The sequence below is a fragment of the Rhinolophus ferrumequinum genome, chromosome 2 (genome assembly GCF_004115265.2).
Source record: "Rhinolophus ferrumequinum isolate MPI-CBG mRhiFer1 chromosome 2, mRhiFer1_v1.p, whole genome shotgun sequence".
NCBI classification, from domain to species: Eukaryota; Metazoa; Chordata; class Mammalia; order Chiroptera; family Rhinolophidae; genus Rhinolophus; species Rhinolophus ferrumequinum.
In genome coordinates, this window is record NC_046285.1 from 714,234 (window position 1) to 734,327 (window position 20,094).

The window sequence follows — 20,094 nt, forward strand, 5'->3', positions numbered from 1 at the left end:
CTAGACTGGCCTTTCCGCGTTCTAGGCACACAGTGGCCCCGAAACGTCTAAGACATCCGTATGGACCAGCAGCTAAGGCCCAGGCATGGACCTTCTGAAATTCACACGCTGGGTTCAGGGAATTGATTGGCCTGTGTGTGAGACAGGAGGCCCGTCTGGGACACTGGCTGTTGAGGCGTTGGGCAGTTTTATTTTGCCTCTGAGCTTCCGTTTCCTCAACAGTAATGTTTTGTTTTTGTTTTTAAGATTGAGAAAATTTTTACTAGAAGCTTTGTTCTACAATAACTATTTTTTTATTTCAGGTGTAGAAAGCAACATAACAGACATTTACACCCCTCACAAAGTGCTAGCCACCCCCAATCTACTAATCCACTGTATCTCTGACATTTTGTACGGCTGTTACAATTCCATTGGCTCTAGTCCCTATGCTGTGCTTTACATTCTGTGTATATATATATAGAGACAGAGAGACAGAGAGACAGAGAGAGAGAGAGAGAAAAGTATACACGTTTTAATAAAGAAACTATTAAAATTGTAATACTCAATACATACCAACAGCAAAAGATGAATACAAGTCACATTTGACTTCTGCAATTACAAGAGGTGCTAAAAGTGGTCACCATCACCATCCAGACACTTCTGATTATGGCAAACTATGGCTTGAGCAATGCTGAGCATCTCTCAAAAAAAAAAAAAAAAATATATATATATATATATATATATATAACTATAATTGGCATTCAATATTATTCTATAATACTTCAGTTTAGGTGTAGCAGTGGTCAGGTGAAGGGATTAGAAAATACAAATTGGTAGTCACAATATAATCATGGAGATACGAAATAAAGTATGGGGATTATAATCAGTAATGTAAAGATTATGTAGGGTGCCAGATGGGTACTGGACTTATCAGGGGGGATCACTTCATAGACTGTGTAGATGTTTTCTATTTCTTGACTTAAAAAAAAAAATCTTTATAGTTTTCATATGCCGAACTTCTTTGGAATTAAACTTGTTATTTTTCTGTCTTGACTTGCAGTTAACTATTTCCATTCTTTCTTGTTTTCTAGCTAATGCATTTTAAGGCTATAAATTTACCTCTGGGTGAAGGTTTAGCTACATCTCATATATTTCTAACATTTTTGTAATAATGTACATTTTGATGGTATAGCTTTTCTTCGTTAAGGCTGGCATCATACTGGCTTTGCTGACATCTGGTATCCCCTACCCATGTTTGTTGATATCCCTCTACCTCCCAGAGAGGATGAGCCTTGCATGGTGAGACCCTAGACGCTCTGGGGACCATAAGCCCGTATTGGGTGTCCCTTAAGCAGGACCTATGGGGAGGGAGAGAACGGCAGGGGGGCCATTTGTGTGGAGTCCTCAAATTCATCAAGATGAGGTTAAATAAACCCATGCTGAATTAAAACTCTTAACACTTAATTTTAAACTTCTCCCTCATTACTACACCAGTTATAGTGATCTAGAATTTATATTATTTTTATAAATTCTGTAATTATTTTGTGAAGAGCACAATTATATTATATCCTATTTGTGTGTGTGTGCGTGTAAAAGTATTTGTCACTTCACTTTATAAATTTAAAACATACCAACATCTTTGCAACCCTAATCAAATATTTCCTCACTTTATAAATATATCAGGAGCCTCCCAAAAATAAACGTGGCCCAGGCTTCTCTCAACTTCTGGGGGAAACCCAAACCCAAAGCCACAAATAAGTCTTCGGCCAGTGTTTGGGAGTGAAGGAAATTCGATTCTAAATCCTGACACACGTCAGTGAGGATGGTGGGCAGAGGAGCTGATTGAGTGAGAAGGAGCAACTGGGCTTCCCCTCCTGGGCCACAACCTCATTTGCCTGTCCCTGACCCCCACCCCAGACACCCCATTCCAGCAGTTCCAGGTTGAAGCTGACCTCACGTTTCCATCCACACAGAGCCTCCTTGATCTCTGAGATGTGCCAGCTCTCCAAGCAGCAGACAAAGTGTCTAGTCGGTGCCAGGCCCATATGGGTACTGGAGACTGGGGCAGGGGGTGGGGGAGGCTCCAGCCCTGCCTCCCAGGAGAAGCCAGACCAGGACAGGGTAGAATGTGGCAGTGGGCATACAGGTGCTATGGCAGCCTCTGGGGACCACAGCTACACCCGAGGACTGGGAAGAACACTGTCCTTCCGGGCTTGGTGCACCCCAGGCCCGCTAAGCCCAGCTGAGATATCCACAGAGCATAAGCCCTGGGCAGTGTGAATGATGGTGAGTTTTATGACCAGTTTCTCTACTCCTTCCAGTTCCTGTCACCTTCGGCAATGGGAGAGGTGAGGGCAATGAGCACCCACGGGCTGCCCTTCTGCCTCCTGTCTTACTGGTTTTCCTTGACCTCCTTTCCCGGCACTCTGGGGTATTCTAGTTAGAGCCAAATCCCCAGCGAGAGGTTACAAGTGTGCCACTGACCATGAGCTCACATACGCCAGCCTGCCTTCCTGGCTCACACACTGAGGCACACTCCAGAATAAAGGCTGGCCCCTCCCCCAGAGAAGGGAGGCCTCCTTCTCAAAGAGCATCAGCCAGTCACTCACTGAGACAATGTCACTGAGCATCTATGGGGGCCAGGCTCTGGGGACACCAAGCGTGACAGACAAGGGCCCTACTATCTTGGAGTTCTCCAGTGGAGTATTACTGAGCATCGAAGGGTGGGCCGGGGATCTGGGCAGTCGCTCAGCAGGACCCGCTCTTGGGTTAATGCTCTGCCGTCGCCATCCTGATAATTCTGGGACAAGGGACCCCACATTCATTTTGCACTGAGCCCCTCACATCATGAAGCTAGTCCTGGAGGAGTGCCGCTGTGTGCCAGTAAGCAGTGAACAACAAGGGAAAAAGCACCACATGTAGCATTTGCCACTTTCCAGGTTGCAAACACTCCCACTGTGGCCTGCATCGCGAGAGCTCTGCGGTGGAGCTAGGCCACAGTGCTCACGGCGGTGCAGACAGGACAGGGCCGTGCAGTGAGAACACGACAGGGGCTTGGCCTGTTTGACATTCAGCCTAAACCTAATAGGAATCACAATGGTATCAGCTGAAGAGTTTCCACTTTGGGCCAGAGAAGATGCGAGCTGGGAGCAGGCTAGAGAGAGTTCACCCATGCCTAGCATTTCCTGTGGGGCGTGGGACAGAAAGGCCTGCATACCTCTACCTCCCAGACGGGACTTTAGAAGGTGGTCCAGCACAACCTGCCTTTCACCAAGCTCTTTTGCCACATATGGGAGTCTCCATGGCTTTGATCCCCACCTCTGACCCCCAGATATGGTAATTGACATCTCTGCTGGATGAGGACTGGATTCTTCACACTTAGCCATGTCTCTTATGGTCTCTCCACATAAGCCCATAACATAAGAACACTGACAGGCAGAGTGACAGAGGCAGACAGGTAAGGGGTAAAGCAGGGTGCCTTAACACAGCTGACAAAACAAGGCAGTCAAAACAAATTCAGGCTGTTGAATGCAGACACTGTCTCTTGTCTAAATTCCACAGTGTACAGTGGAAGAATTCGAACTCTGCCACGGATGCTGTGGTGGCTGACCAGACTCCCACTTCAGGATGAGGCTCTCATCATCCATGGGCCAGGCACGTTGGCATCTGACAGCTCACAGCTGAGGCCAAGTTCCTATTGGGAAACTGCCTTGTGCTGATGGCATCTGTATCACCAAACATTATATCCCCCCTTCCTGGAGCAGCCCTCATCCAGGACTGGTCCATGCAGGATCTCATACAAGAGCCCAGTCCCCTTGCTTGAGCTTGGGCCGCGCTGCTGCATCATTCCAACCCTAGAGGTCCTGACGGGAGCCCCTGAGGCCTCTGTTGGGATTGCACCACAGCCCAACTCCCTCTGCCCAGTCTTGCTTCTTCGCTCCTTCACTGGTGCACAGAACAGTCCCCAACAGAGCTCCTGTATTCAGGCCTCCTTCTCAGGATGTCTCCCTGGGCGGCAGCCCAGGATACCCTCCTCTCCCAACCCTGTCTTCATATCACTGCTTTCACCTTGTTATGATTTATGGGAGTTACATGCTGTTCTGTAACTCTAGTTAAGGTCTCCCAACTTCATATGGAGATAAATTCTAAGCCCTGAAAAATCAGTAATTGTTTTTTCCAATATTATAATTATGTAAATACAAGGCCAAGCAGTTTAAATTGAACTGCAGAGAAAGAGATGTAACTATACACTCAAAAGAAAACAAAGGTAACAAAAATTTTGAGGACGAGATGGGAAGCAAAGCATATTATAATCATTTATTAATTTTACTGTTATTATCCATGTTCAACTTCTCAGTAAGATCATCTATCTTTCAATATTACCATTTGTTGTACAATATTCACTTTTCTTCTTCAAAACCGTCTTCTGAGAGCGCTCTGGTGCCCTGTTGCTTCCTCGGGCTGGCTGCTTCGTTGGCCTGCTACACAGCTATCATCAGAGATTTCTTGGCATTACACTTTGGGATTGTGTCCACGGTTTCTTGGATCCTATGTATTCTCTTTCTTGGATTCATTTTGTATTTTGCGTATGTCCTCCAGCAATTTTTCTAGAAACAACATTTGGGAAGATCTTTGTGTCCTGTGTATCTAAAAGAATTTATTTTTCTCCTCACACTTGATTGACAGTTTAGCTGCGTATAGAATTCTAGGTTAAAAATTAATTTCCTCAGAACCTGGAAGAGTTTGCTCCATTTTCCTCTATTCACCTAGTGCTACCAATGCTAATCTGATTCTTGTTCCCTTCAAGAAGAGATTCTCTTTGGGCAGATGGTGGAGGATATTACTGCCCCCATCAGGACATTTGGAAATATGGTGAGGGGCATTTTTGATCATCACATTGGGTACACTCTGGTGTTCAGTGGGCAGGGACCTATGATACAACAGGCAAGTCCCACTGAACCAAAACTGTCCCATTCAAATTGACAAAAAGAAGAACAAAGTTGGAAGACTCATACTACCTGATTTCAAGACTTAATATAAAGTAAGAGTAATCAAATAAGTGGTACTAGTGTAAAGATAGACATAAAGATCAATAGAATAGAAGGGAATCCAGAAATAGACCTGCACACATATAGTTGATGATTTTCAACAAAGATCCCAAGGTAAGCTAATGAGGGAAAGGATAATCTCTCAATAATTATTGCTGGAACAATGGGAGGTCCACATGCAAAAGAATGAACATTGACCCAATCCTCACAGCATCTACGAAAATTAACTTGGAATGAATAGTAGACCTAAATGTAGGAGCTAAATATATAAAACTTCTAGGGAAAAAATATAGAAAATCTTAATGGCTATGAGTTTGGCAAAGATTTCTTAAGTATGACGCCAAAAGCATGAACTCTAAAAGAAAAGAAAATCAATAAATTCAATTTCATCACAATAAAAACCTTACTCTTCAAAAGACACTGTTAAGAAAAGAAAAGGCGAGGGAAAGCCGGATGGCTCAATTGGTTAGAGCGCAAACTCTGAACAACAGGGTTGCCAGGTCGATTCCCACATGGACCAGTGGGCTGCACCCTCCACACCTAGACTGAAGACAACGAGCTTCCAGAGGGGTGGCCAGATGGCTCAGTTGGTTAGAGTGCGAGCTCTCAACAACAAGGTTGACGGTTCAATTCCCGCATGGGATGGTGGGCTGTGCCCCCTGCAACTAATATTGAAAATGGTGACTGGACTTGGAGCTGAGCTGCGCCCTCCACAACTAGATTGAAGGTTGAAATCTCAACGACTTGGAGCAGAGGGGCCCTGGAGAAACACGCTGTCTCCCAATTTTCCCCAATAAAATTTATTTTAAAAAGAAAAGAAAAGGCAAGCTACAGTATGGGAGAAAATATTTGCAAAATATATATTCATCAGAGAACTGTGGGCAAAATGTACAAAGAACTCTTAAAACTGAATAATAATAAGACACATAACCCAATTATAAATAGGCAAAATATTTGACCAGGCATTTTACCAAAGAAGACATACAAAAGGCAAATAAACACATAAAAATATATTCAACATCAATAGTCATTAGTCAAATTAAAACCACAGTGACACCAAATAAATGACACCAAAACCATAAGCAACAACAAAAAAACTAGATCAATTGGACATCACTGAAATTAAAAATGTTTGCTCTTCAAAAGACACCAGTTAAAAAACTGAAATGACAATCCACTGAATGTTAAAAAAAAAGTTTTTGTAAGTCATATATTTGATTAGAGATTTGTATCTAGAATATTTAAAGAAATTTTATAACTCAATAATTGAAAATATAAATAACCCAATATAAAATGAGTAAAGAATCTGAATAGACATTTCCCCAAAGAAGATATAACAAGCACATGAAAACATACTCAACATCATTAGCCATCAGGGAAATGAAAATCAAAACCACAGTGAGCTACCACTTTATACTCACTAGGTGGCTAGAATTAAAAATATAGAAAATACTAACTGTTGGCAAGGATGTAGAGAAATTGGACTCTCATACATTGCTAGTAGGAATGTAAAATGGTGCAATTGCTTTGGAAAGTAGTCTGGCAGTTTCCCATATATGTAAACATTACAACTCTATGACCCAGAAATTACAAGGTGTGATCAAAAACTATGCCGAATATTTAAATTAAAAAAAAATGTATTACAGTAAAAGACACATTGCCATAAATCCCCCTCAAAATACTCAACCTCACTTCAAACACACTTATCCCATTGTTCTTGCCCCTTTCTGAAGCAGTTCTGAAAGTCCTCTTTCCTGAGTGTCTTTAGTTGAGCTGTCGTGTCTTCCTCAATGCCCTAAATCATTTTGACTTTGGGGAAGAGCCAAAAGTTGCACAGTGCCAGATCCAGTGAATGAGGAGGATGAGGACACACTGTAATGTCTTTATTTGACAGAAATTGCCACACCAGAAGCGATGTGTGACATGGAGCGTTGTCATGATGGAGGATGAAACTGTTTGCCCATTTCATGTTAATGCGTTGTTCGTGATCCATGACTTACAGCACACTTTAAAACACACCTTCTATTACTGTAGCTCACACCCGACTGACTGCACTGTGAACAAGTTGAAACTTGTCACTCACTGTTACTAAGGTTCGACGCACCACTTCCCGTATTAAGGATCCCTGCCTTTCCGTTGGATGGCACTTGGCAGCAGTATTTACTATATTTTTTGATCACACCTCATATATGACTCAGAAATTCCACTCGTAGGTAATAGGTAAGAAAACCACGTATCCATGTAAAAACTTGTGCACAAATGTTCACAGCAGCATTATTCATAATAGCTAAAAAGAGGAAACAACACAAATATCCATCAATTGATCAATGGATAAATGAAATGTGGTCTACCCATAATAATGAATATTATTTGGTAATAAAAAGGAATAAAATGCTGACACATGCTACAACATGGATGGATGTTGAAAACATTATGCTAAGTGAAAGAAACCAATCAAAAAGGACTGTATCTTGTATGGTTCCATGTACATAAAATGTGCAGAATAGGCAAAGCTGTAGAGACACAAGGTTGATTTAGTGGTGCCTGGGGCTGGGAGGGTGAGGTGGCTGGGAGGGTAAGACTGGAGGGTGAATGTTTCTTTACAAGGCAATGAAAATGTTCCCAAATTGATTGTGGTGATGCTTGGAAACTCTGTGAATATACTGCAAGTCATTGAATTGTACACTTTTAAAGAGTGAATTGTGTAGCATGTTAATTATATCTCAATAAAGCTATTAAAAGAAAAACATCACAATATCTAATAGAATAGCTCCATTTAAGAAGACTGACCATTATCTTCCAGTGTCGCCATCAGGGATCATCCAGAGTGAGGAGATGGGGTGGTGTGAGGAGGGAGGACCCGCTTCTCCATGCTCCCTGTGAAGCCCTCCCCAGGGCCCCGTGCTGGGCTGCGGCTGTCAGTGAACTGGCAGGGCAGCCTACCTGCCTCCCACCTCAGGGCTCCTCTCTGTAATCTCAAGCTAAGGCCTGGCCCAGAGAAGCCACAGAGCACTGTGCTTCCATTGAAGGAAGGGCTGTGTGAATCATGGCCATAGATGTAGTTGACACCTGGCTCTCAGTCCTCAGGACTGGACTGGACGCCAGGACAAACATTGCACATGGGGCAGCTGGCCGTCCCAGCCCAAGGTGACAATGCATTGAACAATGAGTTTCAGTTGCCGACATTTTAAGGGCGGGAAATTTCATACAAAGGATGTAATTTGGGGCTCCTCCCGCACAGGCGCCTTCTGGCTGCAGTTGTCTCAGGTGGGTGTTGGCGGCCTCCCCTTAGGTGAATTCCGGTGTGCCCCAGGCTAGCCCTGTCCTCTCATGCCTTCATCGCCTGCTTGCCTTGGAAGCATCTGAGTTTCCAGCCCGGCTTCCCAGAGCCTGTCAGACCCTGGTGCTGGGGCTGTAGGACACTCCTGGCCGTCAGCCAGCCAACTGTTCATTCCCATTATAGGAGAGGGCAGCACAGGCTTCCTGAGTCCAGGTGCAGAGATGGGCCAGCGCCACTTCTGCCACTTTCTGTTGGCCAAAGCAAGTCCTGGGGTCAGTCAGGCCAAAGGGAGGGGAGGCACTGCAAAGCCATATCACAGAGGGTGTGGAGACAGGAAGGGGCAAAAATTGAGGCCACATCTGTCATCATAGTTTCTTTGGTACCAGGCACACAACAGGGGCTCATTGAGCAATAACTCATACTTCAAGGGCACATCCATCACTTCCAGCTCTCCCCCACACCCTAGCCTGGCTTGGAGCCAGGAAGATGGAGGGATGAGGGAAGGGGCTCTCTCTCAGGACACCCCAACTACGTGGGCCCTTGGAAGGGGCTGTAATTGTCCCTCCACCCTTCCACGCACCATCAGATGCCCTCTGTGGTGGATGATATGACGATGGTGATGATGTCAGGTGCTTTTGTGACCACATTTATGTTCTCAGGACACTGCCATGGAGCTTCTGCTCAATCTTCCCACTCCTGGTGAGTTTGAGAAACTGCTTGGTTATCTGCTTGGTAGATTGAGTCTTGCTGTAGAACACAGAGCTGTGATGCTGCAAAGTGGTGTGGGCAGAAAGCAGAAGGCCCCAGAGGTGGGTGACAAGAGGACACAACCAGGTGAGAGCTGTAAACCCTCCACGCACGGACAATGATTGCCTGCTAAGCCCCTTACCTGCAGCCGCCATCTCACCCCCATGTGGAGGCCTCTCCCTACAAGCCAGGGCATAGGTTGTTGGTCGCACCCTACAAATGAGGAAGTTGAGACCAAATCCTGGAGTTATTTGCCCAAAGTCACTCAGTGAGCAAGGGGGAACTTGACCTTGAATTCCAGGCTGTGTGTGTGTTGCTCACCCCCACCCTGCAGCATTTCTAGTGGTTTATTGATTCCTCCACCGTGAAGGGAAGTCATGCTGCCAAGTCCTATCATAGAGCTGGAGAAAAGAAAGGCGCATGAGGTACAGCCCCAGTGCCCCTCGTTACTGGGCTCCCGCATTCCCTCCTCTCCACGGCACCACTCTGCGTTCTCTTGCCTTGGACACATCACATGCTCCCGCACCTCTGCACTTTTGTACATGCTGTTTCTTCTTCCAGATACTCCTTCCCCACACTCCCCAGACTGGCAAACTCCTACCCATCTTACAAGACCCAATCCAAGTGGTATCTCCTTCCAGGAGCCCTTCCTGTCTCCCCCAGCCCAACCGGGGGCTCCCTAGGGCTCCTGAAGCTCTTCCTCCTGCTGTTTTTCAAAAGGTGGTTTTCACCAGCTTGGTGGGGCTGTGGAGAAATAAGCACTATCACTCACCACTGGAGTGACGACTGGAGCAAGCTCCTCACAGCACAAGTGCATAATCAAAGTGTCCTCCAGATTTCAAATGCACACACCCTTTGACCCGACAAGTCCAATCTTAGGAATTTATCCCATAATAAACTCACTCACAGGCTCAGAGGAATCATGGAAACTCCAAAGGATAAGTAAGTGACAAGAGTCAGGCACATAACAGTAGACATGGGATGTTCCCAGCAGTGTAAAAATAAAAAGGAATAGGTAGAATTGCTTGCTGGAGTGTGAATCGCATTATGGGAGTGTGAAGGATACACTCCAGATAATGCTAAAAGCGGGTGGCTCTGGATTTTTTTATACCTCCTCATGTATATTTTACCTTTTTATGAAGTAACAGTATCTTAGCGGTGGAAAGCAGATGGATGAACTCCATAGCCTTTTGTAAAGTTCAGATATTGTTTTCTATGCACACGCATGACCTTTTCAAAATATAACCATAATAAGCAAACTGAAAAGGCACAAATAATGTCAGGGTATTATGTTCTCTACGCACACCTTCCTCTGACTTTGACCCACACTCAGGGGGCCGACATTGTGTCTGAGGCCAGGACTGGCCACCGAGAAGGGCTCGGGAAACGTCTGATGAATGCTCAGATGAGCGGGTGGACGCATGCCGGAGGGGTCGTCCTTGAGCCCTAGTTCCTACCTGAATCAGTGCAGGTGTCCTCCCGAGCCCGAGGCTAGGAAGGCGCCACACGCAGAGGTCTGTGAGGCTGCCAGACACCCTGAACCCTGCCTGTCAGGAAGCAGGAGTCTCCTCTCCCCTCACACTCTCACCACTACGCCTGGCATAGTGCTCTATTTTTGTCTATTCTCCAGCTTACCTGACCCTTTATTGAGGAAATGCAGACAAAAAATGGTGGAAAGAGCCAAGACCCAGAAATCCCTCTTGGCCACCAACCTCCTAATAAGCCCTGGGCAACTCTTTATCCTCATCTATAAATGGGGAGACTGATCCCCCTTTCTAGGCTGCTCCGAGGCTAAAATGAGGTCAGGTATGGAAACACACAGAGTGCCAGCAGGTAGTAAGTGCCAATAAATAACAGCACCTTCCCTTTCCCCATTCCCTGGTCCTTGCCTCAGGGATCTGGCAGCATCCGAAAAGAACAAGTAGGAATATAGACACTGTTAAACAATAAACACCGTTAGAAAATAAATATGTGTGTTAAAAACATTAAAGTAGCCACCAGAAAAATAGAGATAAAAGATAAATTTTCAAAAACAGTAGAGGGAAAAATTGGAACAAAAACAGTTTGGTCAATTTTGAAGTGTAACACAGTAAAATAACAATTAATTAAGAACACAACCTAAGATGGCCAAATACGTCCAAACAGATCAACCACAATAACGTGAACGTTTTCAACTTCCCTATTAAAAAGCAGAGGCTCTCAGGATTCTCACGATGGCCAGCTGTGTGGGTTGACAGAGGTAAAGGATCTCAAGATCTCAGTGGGGGTTGGAGTCCCTGCCTGCCACCTCCCCACCCCAACCTCACCTGTCCCGATGCTCCCTGCCCCTACTCCTTAGGGCTGGCCATCAGGCCGCTGTCTCTGGATTGCCAGGGAGCACTTTGTGGCTCTCAGTTGGGCTGGCTGGTGATGGCAGTCGCCTTGCCAATCACCTCCTTTCTGCAAAGCAGGATGGGTGCTCACTCCTGGGTTGCTTCACCTTCCAGAAGTACGTAACTGGCTACAACATTGCTGCTGTCGGTGACGGTGATGGTAAGAGCAGCTGCAAACAACCCACAGTGTGATGGAGCCCCTCCTGGCCTCTCATATGCAGTGCAGAGCTCCCGGAACCCACGTACTCGAAGGAGTTTCAGGACTCAGGACGGGTCGAAGGGCCTTTGGTCCACTGTCCGCTGGAACTTGTGGAAGGCTTTGGTCTGCTCTCCGAAGAAAGGGAAGAGAATCAGTGAAAGGAGTCTTCAGTGTGCAACTATTAGCACTGGAGCTGGCCTGAGCCAACAGTCCCTTATTACAAATGGGAAGGCCCAGAGAGGAGGAGGAATTTGTCTGAGGACACACAGCATGTTAATGGCAGCATGTTCATTCACACACTGTCTTCATGAATTGTTCTATTACTGGGTACAAACTAAACATAGATTTGATTTTTTCTTTACTTTTTTAAAGCAAAATATCTTTAGTTTAAAAGTTTTCTTGAGATGTCATCAAAATGGCGGCGTGAGATGAGCCTCTGTAAAGCTCCCCGGGAATTTACAACAAATGGAACAACTCTAACCCCACAAAGGACTCCCTGCACAGCAGACAGGGAAGACGAAGAGGCCCACTACTGAATTCACCTAAAGGTGGGCGAATCGCGCGAGCGGGGGAGGAGGGAAGGGAGAAGCGCGGAGATGGATCCGGGCAGGCTCAGGACACAGACCTGGCTCAGTGCTCCGAGCTCGCTGCATCCCGGAGCTACCGCGGCTGCGGGAGAGGGAAGGACTCGGACTGCTAGGGCTCCGCTTATGGCCCACAGGGCTGAGCGGGCAGCATATAACACGGCTGAACCCAACGCTCATGGCAGAGACCTCAGAGCAAAGACTGAGGGAAGAAGGCTGAAAACGGTGGTTTAAGCCCTCACTGCCGAGCAGAGAACGGAAGCCTTAGGCACCGAGACTAGCCGCCCCCTCCCTGCCCTCCCAGAGCTCACCCCGCCCCCACCTGCCCAGTGCTAGAAGCGGAACAGTAGCAGTGTCAGATAAAAAGAACAGAGTATTTGCTGTTCTGAGAACTGTGGACCACAGACACAGATTCGCAGCCCAACTAGTTCCAGCAAAGGGGAGGGAGCTGTGGAAGCAGGACCGGCTGTGGTAGTGGTGGCTGCCACCGCTCTGGGTCACTTCTCACAACTCACCCCGGCCCTGGCCCCAGCAATCTGGGCAGATCCCTGCAGGAGTAAACAGAACTGCTGAAACACACGGGCTCTGAATCTGGTGCAGAAAGAGTTTTGGAACTTCAAAAGCTCTCCGCATCCCCACAGGGACGCGGCGCCCTATGACCCAGGCAAACTGTTAACAGAGGAGAAGCCCAACTTCCATAAAATCCCCCCATTGTGTGAGAGGCTGGAATAGTACAGAGAAAACAGAACACTACAGTGTGAGAGAGAAAAAAAGGGTTGCAGTCGAGAGAAAATAAAACCTTTTATCAACGTAGAATGTTTTTTAGTATTTTCTAATACACAACCTGCATTACAAGAAATACTAAAGGAGGCTATTTGACCACCATCAACAGGGACAATTTGTAGTAACCAAAACATAAAAAGGGGGAGAGTAAGGCCTGAACCGGAATATGGGAATGGAGAAAGTAAGCGTGCTGAAGAAAAGGGAATACTCTAAATACCAAACTTTCTTTTACATAAACTTAATGGTAACCACTCAGCAATAATCCAGAACTGAAATATATACTGTAATAAAAGAAGAAACAGAGGGAAACATCATAGAATACCACCACACAGAAATAATAGACAACAACAAAAAGGCAAAGAAACCATGAAGACACAATCTTACCAGAAAACTAATGATAGAATTATAGGAATTCCTCACATATCAATAATCACCCTAAATGTAAATGGACTGAACTCACCAATAAAAAGGCACAGAGTAGCAGATTGGATCAAAAAACTAAAGCCAACCATATGCTGTCTCCAAGAGACACATCTCAGCTACAAGGACAAGAATAGACTCAAAGTGAAAGGGTGGAAATTGACACTCCAAGCAAATGGTATCCAGAGAAAATCAGGTGTATCCATAATGATATCAGATGAAACAGACTTCATGGTGAAAAAGATAACAAGAGACAAAGATGGACATTTCATGATGGTAAAGGGGACTATCCAACAAGAAGACATAACAGTCATCAATATTTATGCCCCCAATAAGGGAGCACTGAAATACACCAAGCAACTACTAAGAGAACTAAAGGGAGAAATTGACCAAAACACAATTATACTAGGGGACCTAAATGCGTCATTGACAGCTATGGGTAGATCATCCAAACAGAAAATAAGTAACGAAATAGCAGCCCTAAGTGACACATTAGATGAAATGGACATAATTGACATATATAGAGCACTTCATCCTAAAACATCAGACTATACATTCTTTTCTAGTGTACATGGAACATTCTCAAGGATAGACCATATATTGGAACATAAAATCAGCCTCAGCAAATTTAAGAAGATTGAAATCATACTAAGCATATTCTCTGATCACAAGGCTTTAAAACTGGATATCAACTACAAAAAGAAAGCAGGAAAAAACACAAATACATGGAGATTAAACAACATACTTTTAAGAAAGAAGAAATTAGAGGAGAGATCAAAAGATACATAGAAACAAATGACAATGAAAATATATCCTACCAAAAATTTGGGGGTGCAGGAAAAGCAGTTTTAAGAGGGAAATTTATATCATTACAGGCCTATCTCAAGAAACAAGAAAAATCCCAAATAAATAACCTCATGTTACACCTTAAAGAACTAGAAAAAGAAGAACAAGTGAAACCCAAGGTCAGCAGAAGAAAGGAAATAACAAAAATCAGAGCAGAACTAAATGAAATAGAGAACAAAAAGATAATAGAAAAAATTAATGTGACCAAGAGCTGGTTCTTTGAAAAGATTAACAAAATTGACAAACCCTTGCTTGGCTAGACTCACTAAGATAAAAAGAGAGAAGACACTAATTAACAAAATCAGAAATGAAAAAGGGGAAGTTATCACTGGACACCACAGAAATACAAAGGATCATCCAAGAATACTATGAAGGACTATATGCCACCAAATTCAATAACCGAGAAGAAATGGACAAGTTCTTAGAAACATATAGCCTTCCAAGGCTGAACCATGAAGAACTGGAAAATCTAAATAGACCGATCACCAGTAACAAAATTGAATCAGTCATCCAAAACTTTCCCAAAAACAAAAGTTCTGGACCAGATGTCTTCCTAGTGAATTCTACCAAACCTTCAAAGAGGATCTAATACCAATCCTGCTCAAACTCTTCCAAAAAATTGAGGAAGAAAAAGTACTCCCTAACTCATTTTATGAGGCCAGCATTACCCTGATACCAAAACCTGGCAGGGACAACACAAAAATAAAGAACTACAGACCAATATCTCTGATGAATACAGATGTAAAAATCATAAACAAAATTCTAGCAAATCGAATGCAATAATGCATTAAAAAGATTATTCATCACGACCAAGTGGGGTTCATCCCAGGGGCACAAGGATGGTTCAACATCCGCAAATCCATCAATGTGATACATCACATAAACAAAATAAAGGACAAAAATCATATGATTATATCAATTGATGCAGAAAAAGCATTTGACAAGATACAACATCCATTTATGATCAAAACATTTAACAAAATAGGTATAGAAGGAAAATACCTTAACATAATAGAGGCCATATATGACAAACCCTCAGCTAATCTCATAATTAACGGTGAAAAACTGAAGCCCTTTGCTCTACGTTCAGGAACACGACAGGGCTGTCCCCTGTCACCTCTGCTTTTCAACATAGTGTTGGAGGTTCTCGCCAGAGCAATCAGGCAAGAGAAAGAAATAAAAGGCATCCAAATTGGGAATGAAGACGTTAAATTGTCACTCTTTTCAGATGACGTGATGCTATATATAGAAAACCCTAAGGACTCCACCAAAAAGCTATTAGAAACAATCAACGAATATAGTAAAGCTGCTGGCTACAAAATCAACATACAAAAGTCCATTGCATTCCTACATACTAACAATGAACTCTCAGAAAAAGAAATAAAAAAACCAATTCCTTTTGCAATTGCAGCAAAAAGAATAAAATACCCGGAATAAACTTAACCAAGGATTAAAAGACTTATATGCTGAAAATTATAAGACATTTTTAAAAGAAATTGAAGAAGACACAAAGAAATGGAAAGACATTCTGTGCTCATGGATTGGAAGAATCAACATAGTTAAAATGGCCATATTACCCAAGCAATACACAGATTTAATGCAATCCCCATCAATATCCAAATGGCATTTTTTAAAGAAATAGAACAAAAAATCATCAGATTTGTTTGGAACCATAAAAGACCCCGAATAGCCAAAGCAATCTTAAGAAATAAGAACAATGCTGGAGGTATCACACTCCCTGACTTTAGCTTGTACTACAGGGCTACAATAATCAAAACAGCATGGTATTGGCAGAAAAACAGACACATAGACCAATGGGATAGAATTGAGAACCCAGAAATAAAACCACATAAATATGGACAGATAATTTTTGACAAAGAAGCAAAAAACATACAATAAGGAAAGACAGCCTCTTCAATAAATGGTGCTGGCAGAATTGGATAGCCACGTGCAAAAGAATGAAACTGGACTGCTCTCTGTCACCATGTACCAAAATTAATTCAAAATGGATCAAAGACTTAAACATAAGACCTGACACAATAAATTGCATAGAAGAAAACATAGGTACTAAACTTATGGACCTTGGGTTCAAAGAGCATTTTACGAATTTGACTCCAAAGGCAATGGAAGTAAAAGCTAAAATAAATGAATGGGACTATATCAAACTTAAAAGCTTCTGCACAGCAAAAGAAACCATCGACAAAATAAAGAGGCAACCAACTGAATGGGAGAAGATTTTTGAAAACAGTGCCTCCGATAAGGGGCTAATATCCAAAATGTACAAGGAACTCATGCAACTCAACAACAAATAAACAAACAACCCAACTGAAAAATGGGCAGAGGACCTGAAGAGACATTTCTCCAAAGAGGACATACAAATGGCAAATAGACATATGAAAAAATGCTCAACATCACTAATCATCAGAGAAATGCAAATACAAATCACAATGAGATATCACCTCACCCCAGTCAGAATGGCTATCATCAACAAGACAAACAGTAACTAGTGTTGGAGAGGCTGTGGAGAAAAAGGAACCCTCATACACTGTTGGTGGGAATGCAGACTGGTGCAGCCGCTATGGAAGGCAGTGTGGAGGTTCCTCAAAAAATTACAAACAGAATTACTGTATGACCCAGCAATCCCTCTCCTGGGTATCTACCCAAAAAATGTGAAAACATTTATACATAAAGACACATGTGCTCCAATGTTCATTGCAGCTTTGTTTACGGTGGCCAGGACATGGAAACAACCAAAATGTCCTTCGATAGATGAATGGATAATGAAGTTGTGGTATATATACACAATGGAATACTATTCGGCGGTAAGAAAAGATGATATAGGAACATTTGTGACAACTTGGATCGATCTTGAGAATATAATGCTAAGTGAAATAAGTCAGACAGAAAAAGCGAGAACCAGATGATTTCACTGATATGTGGTATATGAACCAAAAACAACAAAAGAACAAAATAAACAAATGAGAAAGAAAAACTCATAGACACAGAGAACAGTTTAGTGGTTACCAGAGGGTAAGGGGGGTGGGGGGTGGGAGATGAGGGTAAGGGGGATCAAATATATGGTGATGGAAGGAGAACTGACTCTGGGTGGTGAACACACAGTGGGATTTATAGATGATGTGATACAGAATTGTACACCTGAAATCTATGTAATTTTACTAACAATTGTCACCCCAATAAACTTTAATTAAAAAAAAACATAAAAGCTTTCTTGCCAAAATATACTTAGTCTGAAATGAAAGTTTGTGTCACTTGCCATAATTAGAAGGTAAATTGAAATAAAATATGAAATAAAACATGAAATAAAATAGAAAGAAAAAATTACTAATTTCCAGTTAGAAACTCGTCACTCTACACTGTTTTGAGAGCTGTTCTTTCTAGATTAGCAAGTGCTAGAGAAGGGTTAAGGACCCGTGAGCATGTCACTGAACCCTTCTCCCTCATATAGCAGGGAGATTGAAAACGACATGGGAAAGGAGGGCCCTTTTTCTCCCTGTCATTTCCTGTTGTTTAATGCCCACATCCCCTCAAATGGCCTTGGGGACTTTGTCTTAGGTACGTTAGGGCCCCACAGGGCTTGTCTTAACCCCCATCCCCAGTTTCTGTCTTTTAATCTCTGAAAGGGGATAAGACTGTCTACTGCTGAGGGCTGTTAGAGGCCATGAAATTCAGTGAGGTGACGCGACTCACGCAGCACGACCTCCTGCTCTGACAGTGACCATGCTTACACAGCTCTGCCAGAGGGGCAGCTGTGGCCGGCACATCAGGGGGAGGGCGTGCACGGGAGGGCTCACCTCTGCCAACTCTCCCCAGTGTAGATGGGGAGCAGGCCCCAAAGCCATCGGCCTTGTCTCCTAGACCCTGTGGGTACAGCTTCTGCAGACAGGAGCCTGTCAGGGGCCCACAAAAATGTGTGAGGGAAAGAGGGAAGAAAAAACACGACACATCAAAATGAATAAATGTTTAAATGTCCACAGAACATAACATTAGTCAATTAGTCAAGTGCATCTCAGCTCAGCTCTCGTGTAGTTTCATACATATATTTATATACATAAAATAAATTTTGTTTAACGAGGCATGTGTGTGCGGTATGGATATGCCAAAAGAGCACCTAGAAGTTGTAAAATAGCCCTGGCCACAAAAAGGAAGCGGTTTGTTTGCCAAAGAGCCTCCATTCATTCATTCATTCATTCATTCACTCATTCATAGGACAGGCACTTGACAGAGTGGAGCCAGCAGAGCCCACTTGCTCGGCCCTGATTCTGAGCGAGGGACAGCTCAGGGTCATGACGTCCCTTTGGCTCTCATCTCTTAGTACCTACTCCATCCTGAACTTGATTCTATCAGCCATCTCCCCCAGGGCAGGGTCCCTCCTGCACACATGGCGGGAACTGAGGCTCAGAGAGCACAAGACAGGCTGAGGTCACAGAGATTCACCCAGTTAGTGTCGGAACAGGGGTCTGCACCCAGACCTCCCCGCTGTGCCTCCCCCGGGAGCAAGGAGGCCTGCATTCCCCAGTGACCCTTTCCCAGCCATTCATGAATATTTACACAGCTGACCCAGGCCTGCCCGTTCCAGAAGTCTGCGAGGATGCGAGGAAGCCCATTACAGATTCATGTAGCACCGAATGCATTTCTAATTAAGAGAACACGGTTGTTCTAATTTTAACATCACTCACATCCTACCTCTGTCCGCCCCCCCTTTTTCTCATTTCTGTAAGGGATGTTGTCACTTCCTAAGGGCAGCCCCAGCTCTCTTGTCTGTTCTTGGGGTGAGTCATCTTTTGGAGGGCTCTTTGTCACATGGGAGACTGAAACACTGGTTCTGGGGGCCCTGCCAGAAGCTTCCCCATTAAGCAAAGAACACCCCACCCCCAGTTAAACACCCAGACCAGGCTGGAGACTGGCAGTCTTAGCCACTGTTAAACATGACCCTTAGAATAAAATCCAGCTACCTCCCTAGGCCTGCCAAGCCTCTGCCCTGTTGCTGACTCATCTCCCCCAACTTTTTCCCTCCCTCTCCCCTTCCTAGCCCAGGATTCCCTGATAAAATACAGGGTGAGCACTTAAATTGGAATTTCAGATAAACAAGAAATAACATTATAGCATAAGTATGTCCCGTGCAACATTTGGGGCCCTCTTATACAAAAAAGTCATTCACTGGTTATCTAAAATTCCAATTTTGGAAATTTAACTGTTGTCCTATATGTGTTTTTAATGTTAACATGTAATGGGTTTATTTTTTTTTAATTTTTAAATTACAGCTGACATACAATATTATATTAGTTTCAGGTGTACAGCACAGTGGTTAGACATTTGTGTAACTTACGAAGTGATCCCCCCATAAGTCTAGTGCCCGCCTGGCACTGTTCGTAGTTATTACAATATCATTGACTATGTTCCCTGTGCTGTTTTACATCCTTGTGACTGTTTTTACAACTACCAATTTGTACTTCTTAGTCCCTTCCCCTTTTTCACCACCCCAAACTCCCCTTCGACCTGGGAACCATCAAAACGTTCGCTCGGGTGCCCTATATTTTCATTTGCTGAGTCGGGGCCCCTACCTCAGCCACACTGCCCCCTGCTGTTTCACAATCTCCGCCGTCATTCCCACCGCGGGCCTTCGCGTGTGCTGCCCCTTCAGCCCGGAACACTCAGCCTGACCCACCTTCGCTGATTCCTGGACACTGAGGCCTCCACTCAAATGTTGTCACTGAAGAAAAGTCTTTCCTGACCACCACGCTGAAGTAGTGTCCCACCGCTGCCATTGTCTCTTTCATGATTGTGTCTTACGTCTCTCGTGGCACTTAGCACCACC